A 15,485-nucleotide genomic window follows, 5' to 3' on the forward strand; every position below is an offset into this window, starting at 1 on the left:
ACACACACACACATATCTGTGTATTCATATACGTGAATATATATGTTTCAATTATATATACAAATATATACACAAATGTATACACAAATATATGTCACACATGTATGTATGACTTTTGATGTCTTAAGCAATAGGAGGGTTTTCAAGCTCTACCTTCAAAAATTGAAACTCTTGCTTTATTTTACCATCATTTGATCATGTTAAACAACCCACATTTTTCTCATTAGTTTTGCTCAAGGTATCTTGGATCCTATGATTGTCATGTGATGTCAAAATAAGAATAGGTCCTTGATGTCTTTTCCACACTTTCAAAACCAGTTGTCACCTCTTATAGGTTATTCTTGCTCGTGTAACTTGAACTTGAGCTCAACATAATAAAATTTTGTCATTATTTAGGTGCCTATCCTTTAAAATCAATAGGCCATCTCTGCTTTCTTAATATTGTGGTCATTCTCTTTTCCATTACTTTTGACTTTTGCCACCTGCATTATATTTCCTCAATTTGTATTGGCTTATACATATTGTATTAAAAATGATTGAACTTAGAGAGTTGGACACTGCATGTGCTATTTGAGGCAAAACCAAGAAATGAGGTTATTAAGTAAGAGGAATCTAAAGATAATTAGGCTTGAGCATCTCCATGTCAGAACTTATTTTGATCCATATGAGGTAAGAAACCTAGTTTTGATGTCCTTATTTATTTTTTCATTGTTAGTTTTATTATGATATGTTTCACTTTCATTACTAAAATATGCAATGTGGTTTTCGGTTGATAAGTATTTATTTAGTTTTTGCCAAATCAAAATAAGTTATTGAAAGTGTAAAAATTACCATTTATTCTATGGTAGCCACCTTTTAGAAAATATTTATAACATAAGGGCTAGCCAAGAGGTGTAAAGCTAAAAATCTTATAAATTTAAAGTTGTAGTTGCAATAAGTCAAATAGTCCAAGTTAACTAATGAAACATGATTCACCCTTTCACTTCAATTTGTCTAAAATTTATGTATTGATACAAGGATAATGAGCTTGATTCAATTTCAATTTGATTCAACAGTTATGTATCAATTATTAATGGCTTTGTTTGCATCATGAAAAGTTAAGGGTGTGTTTATTTTTCAGAATGTTTTCAAATTTTCTGTTATTTTTCATTTACTAACAGTAGTTATATTATTAGTTTTCTTTGAATTTGATGAATTGAAATGCAAAACTTTTTTCTGCAAATGAAAAGATTGCATGTGTTTAGTGGTAATATTTTATACTTCGAAGAGGTAACAAACTTGTTATATATTCCAAAATAGTTTTGATGCTCAATCACATGTTATTAAAATTCAAAGGGAAATAAGACATATGGTGACTAATATATATTTTTTTGGCTAGTTTAAAGTTTTATTTCTATTTTTTTGTTAGCAATACATCTTTTACTATCTATCTCTGGAAGTTAAGTTACCATGTTTGTATTGCTTTCCCTATTTGCTTCTCATTTTGGTTGAAAATGATAAAACCATTCTTTTTTTTCTTTTGTAATCAAGTTAATTTTTATTCTTGCTTTCCACAAAGGTTCTTTTGTTACCAAAAAGATTTTCTAATTTGATGAAAATTAAATTAAAAAAATCATATTTCTAAAACCAAACAGGCTCCGCTTCTGTAACTAAATAGATCCTGACAATCCTTTGTTGTTGATGAAGAGGATAAAAAGGATAATGTATTTTTGGACTTGTTTAGTCAAGGATTATCTGAATACTAGCAATGAAATATATAAAAATGATAATGTAATTTTGCACTTGTTTAGTCAATGATCATCTGAATACTAGCAATGAAATATGTTTTCATTGTTAAATTGTTGATGACCTGATGCAATCTCATCACAAATATGATAATTAGTACCCAATCCTTTATATTTTTGTTTCGATTTTCTTAAAAGTAAGTTTGTAATTTAAAATTTTTTTAGGCAAATTGGGGAAATGAGTGATGTTTCCCTTTCCTAGTCCATTGGAGTACTGGGTATTGGTAGAGGTAGGGTGGAGTTTGGGTTTGAGTATTATGCTTATAGAAAGAACATGGTAGGATGTGAATAACCATTCTTCTTGTTTTTTTGCATATTTGAAGCGAAAGAAAGTTGTATTGAGTTTTATTTGTAAGATATTCACCTAAATTATAGCTCTGAAAAACTTAAGATGTAACTAATCTTTTTATTAAAAATTGATTATTGTTGATAGGTCTTGTATATTTAAGAAAATTAATGAGTAGGGTGGCATCTTTTCTTCATTGTTTGTTGACATGGGATTGGTTATTACTAAGGTTGACATATGATTGTGGTTATCTCACATTAGAAAGATGTTAGATGTGAAAAGGAATGTACACATGGAGGTGTTAAAAACCCATCATTTTAAGCTTTTGGGTTAAATGTTGCAACATGTATTCATGGGCTTTTTAAGTTTGCTATCTGTTATCTTAAGCTTTGGCTTTTCCCCTTACAATTGGGATAAAGGTATGACATGTTCAGTTTAAATCAAGTGAATCCTTGTTGTTTTGTTTCTATTCAATGAATTACATTTCAAGTAAGAAAAAGTAAGCCTTGAATTAACCAAAAGCATATGTAAAGGCATATATACGCTTGTTTGATGGTTTCTTTGGTCCTACATACATGTATTTTACCTTCACATTTAGCTTCTATTCAATATGAGACAACCATACTCATATATTGTTGTTAAGACACAAGCTTCAGGCCATGTAACTTTTAAACCATGTAATGTATCCTATGGTAGCCCAAGATCTCACTTAATGCCTTTCTTTAGTGCCCTACATTAGTATCTCACCCATACTTACTAGTGTTGATGCTTACATACAATAAAGTTAGAGAGAAGGTAAAGAGTGAACTTTTAGACTGAAATAGCTTTCAACCTTGGTTATAAATAAGAGGAGGTCATCCCATTATATAGACAAGACCACATACAATGAATGGACAAGATAAGATGTGTTATAATCTTCTGAAGTAGGATTATAAATGTAGTTGAGTTATAATACCTTATGGCCAAATATGTTAAAGGGTGATGAGGACAAGGTATAACATTGGCACATAATGTGTGCTTATGTGAGTAGGTGATATGTATGTGTAAAGTGTTCTAGAGTATACAATCCATATATATCTTTTAGATAGGTTTTAGAGGATTCTTTGCAGGGTTCTAGAGCATGAAGTTTCTAGAGATTGACATGTGGCATTGTATTGAACATTCATTATAAAAGGTCTTATTTATATAAAGAATTTAACTTTTACCCTTATTTTTAACCAAGTTACTCTTGTCATTAAGCTTCTTTCACCACTTCCCTTTTTGGTTTTCTTGTGAGTATGCAATACTAACTAATAATAAAGACGCATCAGTTTGAGGTACTCAAGCTAAATATTACAGTGAGTGTGGTGAATCTTGAGCCATCAAAAGGTGCATTCTGGTGCTTAATAACTAGTTAGAGTTCGAGCTTAAGTCTTGAGACACATGCTAACCTTAATCAGAATATCTTTTTTAGTTATGAGTCATGATCATTGTCACTTATGAATAAATTATTCTATTTTTAATATTGTTACTTTATGCATCTTAATGTTTTAAGTGAAGACAAATTGGCACTTAACAATTGTAGCTCCGAAACTCTTCAAACCTTAAGCCATTATTCACCTAAAAAGCACTAATAATTTTTCCTATGTTTATGGTCTAACGTTGTGTCCAAGTAGGGACATTGGCATAGCTTATTTGTAAATAAATGTTAAGGGGCAATTATTTTATGTATTTGGATATTTTATTAGACAATAATGTTAAACATTTTTAACATTTTCCTACACTTAAATGGAGATTCTCTTATTTTTTCGATATATGAAAATTCTTTGTTTGGTGATACATATTGTAAGAAAATGTAAGAAAAAATGTTTAATTGACATGGATGTTGAGATGTCTTTTAAGTGGGTTTGGACTCTTCAAGAAGCCAAATGATGGATATTTCAAGCCTTGCTTGAAATTTCTCTAAACACAAACAAACTAAATAGTTGGAATATTTCCAATATAAAATGTCTCCTCCATTTAGGTCTCTAAGAGCATAGATCAAGCACAACATATAATAATAAAATCCAATGAAAGCTTGAACTTGGGCTAGTGAAATACCATAATTTATGTTTAGTTTGGAACCTCAATAAAAAAAATCTATTTTCTTTTACATTCTATAACATGAATCCATTATGATATCAAGTTAAACATAATGATTAAAGCAAAGGTCATAATCTCTCCAAGGGTTGCCCTAACCAACAATAAGCTCGCAAAATGGCATCAACAAAGAGTATTCCCTTTTATTTAGAAAAATATAAGATACTTAATCGCATATATTGAGGTTTAGGATGGGTGGATTTGAGAGTTATAATCACTTGTACTTGTCAGCTCTCTTAATAATAGCTAGAATTCTCTTATTCTCTACTATTTATATGAATATTTTGGCTGAACCATTTAAAATTCTTTTGTTTTGTTGTGTTGTTTGTTTGGCTATTTTCTATTACTTTTGTTTGTACAAGTACACTTAAGCTTTTGTAATAACAAATATTCTTATTATTTTCTTTATTGGAGTTCCTTATCTAATTGCGTAAAGGAAAAAAGAATGAATTATCTAGCTTTTGAAATGGATGTCTCATTTCATCATTAACTAAAATTTTCTTGTATATTGAAGCTTTTTATTTATAAAAGAAGATGTTGTTGGATTATGTGAGGAAGTTTTCATTAGGAAGCATGCTTGGATAAATTCTTAATTTATATTCTTGTTAAAAAATCGTTATTTTCTTATACATCCATATTTCTTTGAGTCTTTTATGTGTGTAGATATCCCATTTTGTTTGTGGTATTTAAACATTATTGGGCCTTGAATTTGATTTTGGCTTTAATTTATAGAATTAGATTTTAAGCCCAAATTAAATAGCCAAAAAGAGTTGGCTTTTTTTTTTATATTTATTCATTTTATTGTTTATTTATTCATTTATTTTATTTTATTTTATTTGTTATTTAGTAGAAAAGTAAAAAAGAAAAAGGCAAAAAATCGAAGTTGGAAAAATATGGGAGGGAGAATCAAAATTGTAATTCTTTGATTTTGTTTGGAATTGAAATTAAAGGTTAAATTTGTTTCTGGAAATTCTTGGTCTTTAATCCTTTGAAAAAGAAAAAGAAATTTAGGGAAATTTGTATTGAATCTTGATAGATTCTAGCCTTTAATATTTTTCTATTGAATTTGGGATTAAGATTGCTATGTAATTAGCATGGTATCAAGCTCAAGGATCAACAAGGAAAAATATATCAAATAGAGGGATTCAATGAAAAAATTCTAAGGAAATAATAGAAATTAGGCATACACAGAAGCACTTATAGCAAATAATTTAGTAATTCATAGCCTAAAGCAACAAGGAAGTAATTCGATAGTAAACATTCAAGCAATTCAATAATATTAGGGCATTGGCATTTAACAAAGGAAGGCAATTATAGAAACAGAGCATAGGCATTCAATAGGGAAAGACAATCATAAAATTCATAAGTGAAAGCATCCATAATTGTAGAAATTAATCAAGCAAATTGCCAGACCCATCCCATAACTCAAACCAACCCATAAATTTGATGATTTGTGTATTCGTATCGTGAAAAATATTGAAATTCTTGTATTTGTATTATATTTTGCTCGAAAATTACATATTATAATTCGTATCTATACAAAAACATAAAATACATTTTTAAAATTTTGTTAAACTCATATATAGTTATTATTAAAAGTTTAAGTCGTATCACTTTCATATTTTATTTTTGTATCGTGTTTATTTTTTGTTATCGTATTGTTTTTTAGATTACTAGATCTACGAACACACAACACTAATAAGCAAACCAAAATTCATCCATACTCATAACCTAGCAATAATTATACTTGACAATTGACCATTAGCTAAATAGCCTATAAAAAATCAAGCCACAAACACAACATCCAGAAACATAACTCAATACATAAGAAACTCACTAGAAACAGATGAATCTAGAGTAACACAATTCACATAGAAAACAAGTAATTGTTATGAACAAAAATTGGGCAAAGTTTCTCTTATTTGGTTCATGGTTTGGGAAAGCTTTTAAAGATTCTGGTTGTTGTCAAAAGTTAGGTTTTAAGCCTATTAGTTACCCAATTTGTTATTTGTTACTTGTTGCATTATAGTTGGTGTTTCTGTGATAGCCTACTTATTGGTGAATGCTAACATTGAACATACATGTCATATGAGAAAAAGTGTTAAGTGGTTTTATCTCCTCTTGTTGAGTTTGGGGTTTATTGTAGTCTTATATTTAGGTTAGACTCTTCCATTCTTAGCTAGCATGCTTAAATAGATCAAAATCTTTTTAGTGTGTTTTAAAAAATTTTAGCTTTTCTAAATTCATGCCACTCATAAAAGGGATAATCTTCAAAAACATTCTTTTCTTTCCTTGTTGTGTATTTTAATAAGTCAAACCTTTGGATTTGTTTTTATTTAATTGCTATGCCCCATTAAGAAATGCTTACTTTATAAGTGATAAGAAAGTATTATTTTTAGGTTTTTATTAGCTTGGTACAACAATATTATTACTCAAGTCATTGTATGTTCTCCATTATTGTTTATGTCTTGTGTTATGTAACAAAGTTTTTGTATTCTATGTTATGTAATAGGCTTACTAGGACTCGAAAAAAAGAAATGTCATGCATAGATTGCCTATGGTTTTTTCTATTCGTCATTTAGCTTCTAGTGGTCATTACTTTTGGCTTCAGAGATTGCTTTATGAAACTCTATTTGGTTGTTACTCTTATTGATTCTATTTTACAAATAGAAAGAAGCAAAATCATATGCATTGTAAATTTAAGCAAATGACTAAAATATAACCAAAATTTAAACATATTAGTTTTATGTAGAAGTAATATTATCTTTTTATTACAACATAAGTTAATTCTTCTATATTTTTAATTCTCCATAAATATATTTTTCTTTTGCATCATAGTTCATTATTTGCTTTTTAGCTAGCAAGTATCAAAAGCAACCAACTAAGACTTTATTTGTTTGTTGCACTTCTTTTACATTCTTTTGCTTCAAAAAGCAAAAGGCAAATGTGTATATAGATACATAAACAATTTTTTTTTTCATTTGAAGAAGTAAACAAACAATATTGCACCTTTATGTTTTGATTAGCGTTACATTGTTATGATCTTATCACTTTTAATTAAATACAACTTTACCTTTCCATTTTTTAATTTCTTTTACTTAATGACAAAGTCTAAAGAAGTGAAAAATAAGTAGTAGAAGCAACAACTTTATAGAGCTTTTAATTATTGAAGAGTATATTTATAATTATTATTCAAAAAGCCTGGTAATTAAGTTTGATGGAATTATCAATTCTATAAAATCTATAAGTATTTAACAAGAAGGGGTAGGGGTATATGATAAAGCAAGTAATAATTAGGTGCTGGACTTACTTGAATTATATTATACTGAGAAATTTTGCTTGTGAAACTTAAGGGACTTACTTAGTTTAAGTTCTTGAAAAAAGTTTTTTAACTTTTGAAAATAAGAATAATATGTATGATAAAAAGGTAAGTTATAAGCATTTTCAACTTTAGACCTTTGGAAATAAGTGAGTTTAGAATTCTAAGAAAAATTTCCTTAAGGTAATTTGTGGTTAATGTTATTACTTCCTATTTTAATTTCCTTTTCCTACTAGGCATCTCAATCACATATTGGACATGTAAACCAGTTGCCTTTTCTTTATATGTTTTTAGAAATTGATTATTTTTATAATGAATACTGATAGTGTTTTGAAACAATATACATTATATGTTAGAACTTATAGTTATTTAGGCAATAGATGGCATTTTGTAACATCTATTTCTTTTTAAGGAAGAGCAGTTTAAATCATTGCAAATTACAATAGTGTGATGCTATTGCTATGATAAATTATTTATTACAGTATGATTAATCTAGTAGTTGGATATATCTTTAGGTTATGGTTACTATTTATTGAGACAAACATACTCCTTTTCATTGCAAGTTTAAATTTAGGAAACTCTCAACTTTCTAAACACTAGGTACAAGTGCTCTTGTAGGTAATTTTTTTACGAATCTATTGAATGCCATATTCTTTTCTTTTTCAAAGAAATATAAAAAAAAAAGGAAAAAGGAAAAAAGAAGAAACTATTTTATAGTATTTAAATTACATTACATGATTTTGCCAAAATTTCTCTAGTGTTTTATTACATTAGCGGTCTGCCTTAATGTTCAATCTAGATGATGTTTAAATCAAGTCCTTTCTACAGTTAATGTCAACCAAATATAGCAAATGGATCATTGTCAATGTACGGGATGTAGCATGTCATTGTACTTGCATTGTACAAATGTTAATAGATTTGTAGATTTACATTATAAATTTAATACATTTTCAATATCCACATTTCATACTAGATTGAATTTTAAGAGTTGGATTGATGATTTATCCTTTTGCATTTCAACCATTGCTGCCCAAGTAAACATTATGCCACCTTTATGTTTAATGGCTTTGATTGGTCAAGCTTTAAAGTGATAGTAGCATCAAGGTACATTTTTTGGCTGTACATTAATCAAATATGCTTAAAAAGTCAAATTTGTATACATTCAAAACTTTATAAAGTTAAAAGTTGCAATTCAAGTAGATACACATATATGGTGTTTTTGATAAGTTTTTTTCAGAATTATTTATGAAGTGCACATTTAGGGATGACTTGAGATGAAGCATTAAAAGATTGATGTGAAGTGTGATAAAAAGATTCTACACCTTAAAGGCATGTGCCCTTTTAATTGGGGTGTGAATGCTTTTCTTAACTTGATAAACAAATTGTACAATGTACTAAAACATAAAAAATATTCAGAAAGCAACCATTGCCACTGAAGACTTTCTTTGTCCAAAATTTTACTGGTTTCAAATAGAAAAGAAAGATTTATGGTAGTGGAAGGGAAAAAGAAAGTTAAAGAAAGTTGGGAGGTTAAAGAAAAAGAAAAAAAGAGAAAAATAAAAAAAATAAACAAGAGAAAAATGTAAAAGCTGAGTAAAAGGCTGGGTCCTTAAGGCTTACTTAACAAGTTTAATAGTCTAATTATTCTTTTTAGTAGGTTGGATTTGGTTTTAGGCTTTACTTTGATTGTTGGAGTCATTATTACTTATGTGTCCTTTTTAGGTTTGCTCTATCCAAGAACACAGTGACTTATTGAGAGAAACGGTTGCTATGAAACAAGACAAAGATGACATGCATCCAATAAGCCTATCACATACAATTAAAGTAAGTTTTATTGTCATGTGATATGACATTCTATGTTGCTTGCTTTGGTTTTATTTGCTTTTTTCTTGGTGTCAGTTTATTGTTGGTTATGAGTTTTTTGTAGATCTAACATTTTGTTCTTTTGCCAATGTTAAGAATCCAAATTGTTTTAGTGTTTTGTTTTATATATTATTTCTTGTCCATTTTTTTTATACTAAAATTTTGGTATCGATTTGTTTAGGTAATTATTCATTATTTTGATGGGTATGGGCATTTCATTCTACATAACCTATCATTTAGGTTTTCTTTTAAAATTTTTTTTGAATGATCATAATAGAGTTTTTAATTTTTACTTTTCTTTTTCCTTCAAAGTTTATTTCTTCTTAGGCTTTGAAACAAAATACTATTCCAAAGCACTTTTTTTTTTATCCAACATTCTGAACTCCTATAATTTATTAAAGGGCAAATGTTAGCTATAATTTTTAAAAGTTTGATAAATGATAGTCATTTGAACTTTGCATAGTGTTAGTGTAGTTATCTAGGTAGCAACTATTGGACTAGGATCAATGACAATGGTAGACATTGATAGCACATAGATGACCCAAATTGACTTGTTTGCTTAAAACTTGACATGAGTCAAGTAGCTATATTTAAAAAGTCAAAGATTCAAAACCCAAAGTGAGCTGAATTCATAGCTCAATCTAAATCTTTAGGTAGTTTGCATTCAGTAAAGATATTGGTATACTCTTAGGAATTTGAATTACTAATTCTCTGCTTTGTTGTGTATTCTTCTTGAGTTTGGTATGGCATATAAATCATAGGCTTGGCACCTTTTGGCACCTATGATCTTTTCTGGTATTCTCTATGAGAAGATTTTCCTTTTCACCTAGGTTCCAGTAACTTAGCTTATAAGTTTTGGGTTTAAATGGGGTTTAACCCTACTAAAACTTATTTGATTATTTTTTGGGTTCAAAATGCCAACTCGAGTTCAAATTATCGGTATAAAGGTCAAATTTATCATTTTACTATATTGGACTCCAATTTTATCATCATATTTTTCTTGGGGTGCAATGTTACTATCAAACTACGAATTTTGGTGCAGTTTCACTATTTGACTATTAATAGGATGATGTGGCAATTATTGAAAGTAAGAAAAAAAAGTACAAGTTAGACTAATTAAACAAATAAAATTGTGACATGTCAAAAAAATTAATATTAAAACCATTTTTTCCCTTTTTTTCCTAAAAATATTTTTTGATATTTTTTATAGTCAATAAATGGTTTAAAATATTTATAACTTTTTAATTGTATATAGCTTTTTTTTTTCAACAAATTTTCTAGTTAGCACTTTTTTCTTTCATAAAACATATCATAGTGGCGTAGTTATCATTATTTTAAACAAAAAATCTAATTATTTCAATTTTTATCTTGTCAACATGAGAAGATGAATATTTTATATTTCTAAGGAATATTTTTTTTCCTTCTAGAAATGGCTAAAGATTGCATAAAAAACACGGTATGACGGTAATATTGTGCCAAGAAAAGTAAGTTAATGAAATAAGAGGGCCCAAAATAGTTTCGTGGTAAATTGGACCTTCATTTTTAAATTTGTTGTACTTCTTTGATACCATTTTATTATTTGCAATTGTCTTGCATAGCTTCTATAATTCTTCTTTGTAATTGTTTGATATGCATTTCTTTGAATTAAAAATAACAAAACCATATAATCAATTTTTTAAGTTGGCTGTTACTTTTATCTTACATAAAGATCTTCACTTTGTGTGATATGTCTTGTAGAATCCAACATATATCATTTTAGCAGTGGAAGATTCACATAGACACCATTGATTTTACATAAACTATATTGTTGCTTAGAGGTATTCTAAAAAAGCAATGTTTTACAGTAGTGTAGACATCGAATTTTGTCGGGTTTAATTATGAAATTTCAAAATCTCATTGAAATCAAGGTGTTATTAATTAAATTTGGGGTATTCTTTTTTCAAAACATTGAAATTTTCATTGTGCCCGGGAAAGGCCAAATTACCAAAATACACTTATAGGGGTATTTTTGTAATTTAACCTTCTCGAGCTCGAAATTTCATGAAACTTTTTAGATCATAATCTTATAATATTTCTTAATTTTTGATGTTTTAAAATCCCAAAAATGACCAAAGAACCTTAATTTCTAAGAAAATAACCATAAATTTGAAAACTTTGCATTAAGAGCAAAATAATCTTTTCACGGGTTGGAGGGGCATAAAGGTTCAACCTTTATGGTGGGAAGTCTGAGCCGTTGGATCCTTTAATGGCTTTTAATCCAAGGGCCAAAGGTGGCCCCTTGGAAATAAGAAAAGGAGAAATTATGGCCCTTGGATGAGATTTCATCTAAGGGCCCTCATTGAGTAAGATGAAAATCTGGCATTTCTTAGGTCTGCTGAACAAAACATAGGGGGGAAGTTGCAGGAGATAAGAAAGAGCTAAAAATAAATGAGGGAGCATCTAAAAAGAAAGAAAGAGAGAACACAAAGATAAAGAAAAAGCTGAAAACAAAGATTCTAAGAGGTGAGACAGCCCTTACCAATACTCAATTTTACTAGTTGTATCATGTATTTTATACTATTTTTTGTATCTGTTATGATGTTTTTTGCAAATGTTCTTATGCTTTGATGGTTGGTGCGCTTGTTGATGAAATTTCAAGCCTTACTTGGTTTACGTTTTTGTTTCATTTTTTCAAAGCTGTTTGAAACACCATTGTTTTTCTAGTGTTGCCAAACAATTATTGTTTCTCCTTCTGGCAGCAGCTGTTTGGTCCATGCTCTAGATCTTTCCACCCTTATTTTTCATCCTTCATATCTAACCTATAGCTAGCTTAAGCTAAGGTAAATCAAGATAAAGAAATCAGCTTGGATTAGCCAAACCGTGTTACCTAACTTTCCATAGGCAGTTATCATTTTGATTATTTTTATGTAAAGATACGGCCCCTCATTTGACTGGGAAGAGTGCTTCAACAACAAATGATTCCCAAGTCAAAGATATAAGTTATCAGAGGAGGAAAAAAGGTCTAAAATTTTGGTTTCCTTTCATTTCCAGCCCCTAGTTCACGTATTGGGGTCTTATACACATCAAAGCTTCAAGTTTTTCTTTTATCTTTTGGTCTCCTTTATGTGGGGTTTTGCCTTTGGTCCATTCTTGTATTTGGTTATTTGAAGAACAGAAAGTTGAAATGGTCTATATATTTAAAGCAAGCTTCACGTGGATATTCCCTCTTTATTTTTGTTTGCTTGACTTTTTTTGTATGACTTTACTTATTCAATCAATGCATGAACAATAAATTCTAAATATAGAAAAACATTAAAAATGGAAAGATGAAAATAGATTATATATAGAACAAGTCTCACGTGAGCTAGAATGTTCCTTTTTATACTAATTTTGCTTGGCCTTCTTCATTCCATGCTTTGTCCATTCAACCAGTGCATGAATTGCTCTTAGATGTAGGCATACTGTATGTACTTATGGTCCCACCATTGCTTGTTTCTCCTATTTGCTATTTAGAAAGTCTAAAGATTTTTTTTTCTCTTTTGTTGGCCTATTGTTCTTTTAGTAGTTGGTTTATTATGTTTCGGTTATTTCCTTTTCCTATTTGACATTTGTGTAAAAGTTTAGCTCTATCAACCTTCAAGACTACTGTGTTGAATGTCTAGGGAAGCATAAGGTTTCACATGTCCATTAAATTTGGCCTGATACATGGCTATTTGTAGGTACCTCATTCATGTTAAACAATGTTTACATGGTTTAAAGAAATGGAAAAACTTAAAACCTTTTGTCTATATTCCAATTTTATGTTTCAACTACTTTTAGAATAATTTATTCCTCATTTATATAATAATGATCGAATGAAATTTTTTCCAATGATGATATTTCGGAGAAGTTCGAATAATGATTCTCTAAAAATGTCTAGGTGATAATATTTTTCTAAAATTGCTACTAAAGTAATGGAGTATTTAGAAAAATATTCAATATAAAAAAAATTTCATTTGATTTTTCTAAAATTCTAATAAATGTTATTAATAATATATATTGATTTCTTTAGGTAAAGAAATTAATATGTCAAAGTTTAAAAACTGAATAAAAAAAATAACTACATAGGAAAGAACAAAGTGAATAAAATTATCCGATGATAGGATTCTAAGGAAGTTCAAGTAGAGATTCCTAAGAAATCATTAGGTGAAATTTTTATTTTAAAATACCGCCAAAGTATAGGAGTATTTAGGAAAATTTTCAATAAAACTTTTATTCACTTTGTTCTTTCCAAAAAAATTATTGATAATTAAAGGCTAAATTAAAATTATTAAGGCATAGTCAATATTTTGTTTTGTATGGTTGTTCGTATAATTCTATTTTATTTCCTTTGCTCCTTTCAAATCTTTGATAATTGTAGAATGTTTCTAATGAATATATTTTGTGCATGCCTATTCTACTTTATAGTTTGCATTACACATCTTTAAATAAAATTTTTTTTCTAATGATGAGACTTCGGGAATCTGAATAGTGATTCTCGAGAATTCCTTAGGTGAGGAAAGATTTCTAAAAGTCGCTAAAGTATTGGAATGTTTAGAAGTTTCTTTTCAATTTGAAAATTTTTCATTTAATAATCATTTTCTTTAACTTGAACAGTTTCTTTAAATAAAAGAGTTTTTTTTTTAGAAATAAATGTATTTGTGGATTATTATATTATTACATGATTTTTAAATTTTTTTTTAAAAACAAACGAAAAATCTCCGAGGATAAGATCCTAAAGAAATCCAAGTAGTGATTCTTTAAGTAAGAAAATTTATTTAAAATGTCATCAGTGTATTGGAGCATTTAGATTAATTTTTGATAAATATTTCTCATTTTTTTTAGAAATAAGTCCCAGAAAATACTTTTTATTTTAAAATTACATACTATTTTATGTTTTTAAATAGCTATTGGAAATGAATATGAACCCCCAAAGATAGAATTTTTTAGAATTCCAAGTAGTGATTCTTAAATATTTCTTAGGTGAGATGATTCTTTTTAATATTGCTAGTGTATTGAAATATTTTTAGGAATTTTTCAATATAAGTTTCTTGTTTATTTTCAAGCTTGCTAAAAATAAAAAATATGTTTTTAAAGAAAATTAAGGAAATTAACTTTTTAAATACCAAATTTAAGACTATTTTAGTCAATATTAAAAGATAACATATAATTAATTGGTATTGTTTTAAATGGGTGCTGTAGGGGTGCTAATCCTTTCCCACACGTAACTGACTCTCGAATCCAAGTTGTTTTCGCAGACCCAAAATTATCTTTTTGATAAATTTTAATTAATTTTAAAATTTATTAAAAAGGTAATGTTTAATAGGTGGCTAATCACATCTAACCAAAAAAGATTGGTGACAACTCTATTTCTTTTGTTTTCCCAAATTCATCTAACGGTTCCCAAAATCATTACGATAGCTTAGAGACTTCGCTGGGGAAGTCATTTTTTAGAGAGTTAGGTGAAAAGTTAATAATGTGTTATCTTTAGTTTTGCTTTGATGGTCTTAATTGGTATTTAACATTAATTTTCTTGATTTTGATTTTGTTTTTAATTAACAATAGTAATAAAATTTTACATGCATTTCATTTTAATTATGTCATTTGTTCATTATTTATTTGATGTATACGTTATTCTTAATAAATTGTGGGGCATGTAGGATAGAGATTATGATATTTTTTTCCTTTCATACACACAGTGACACATTCACATCATGCATGAGCTCTATACCCGAGCTCTAATCCTTTTAGGAAGGAGTAAAGTACCTATGCTCTCATGAGGTGATAACATTCGCAATGGCAAGTAAAATAGTCCTACTCAGATTGAACCTTTTTCGTTCGTAGCCTATAGTAGGTAAGGATTTTGGTGCCTTACTAGTCCTATACGAATGCTAGTAAAGAAAAATTTAAGGACCTTTTAGATGTATAAATCCTCACTCAACATATCATGAATTTTAGGTGACCAGCCTTAGGTAGAGCCATGCTAATCCTTTAATAAGAAATTACCCGAATTAGGGCACAAAGAAACATTCCAATACAATTTGTATTTCGATGTATGAATGATGAAAATAAAACTAAAATAGTGTGAAACAGTAATGGCATAAGTAAAATTAAAATT

The sequence above is a fragment of the Durio zibethinus genome, chromosome 3, assembly GCF_047325235.1.
Source record: "Durio zibethinus cultivar Kanyao isolate XHJ-2024 chromosome 3, ASM4732523v1, whole genome shotgun sequence".
NCBI classification, from domain to species: domain Eukaryota; kingdom Viridiplantae; phylum Streptophyta; class Magnoliopsida; order Malvales; family Malvaceae; genus Durio; species Durio zibethinus.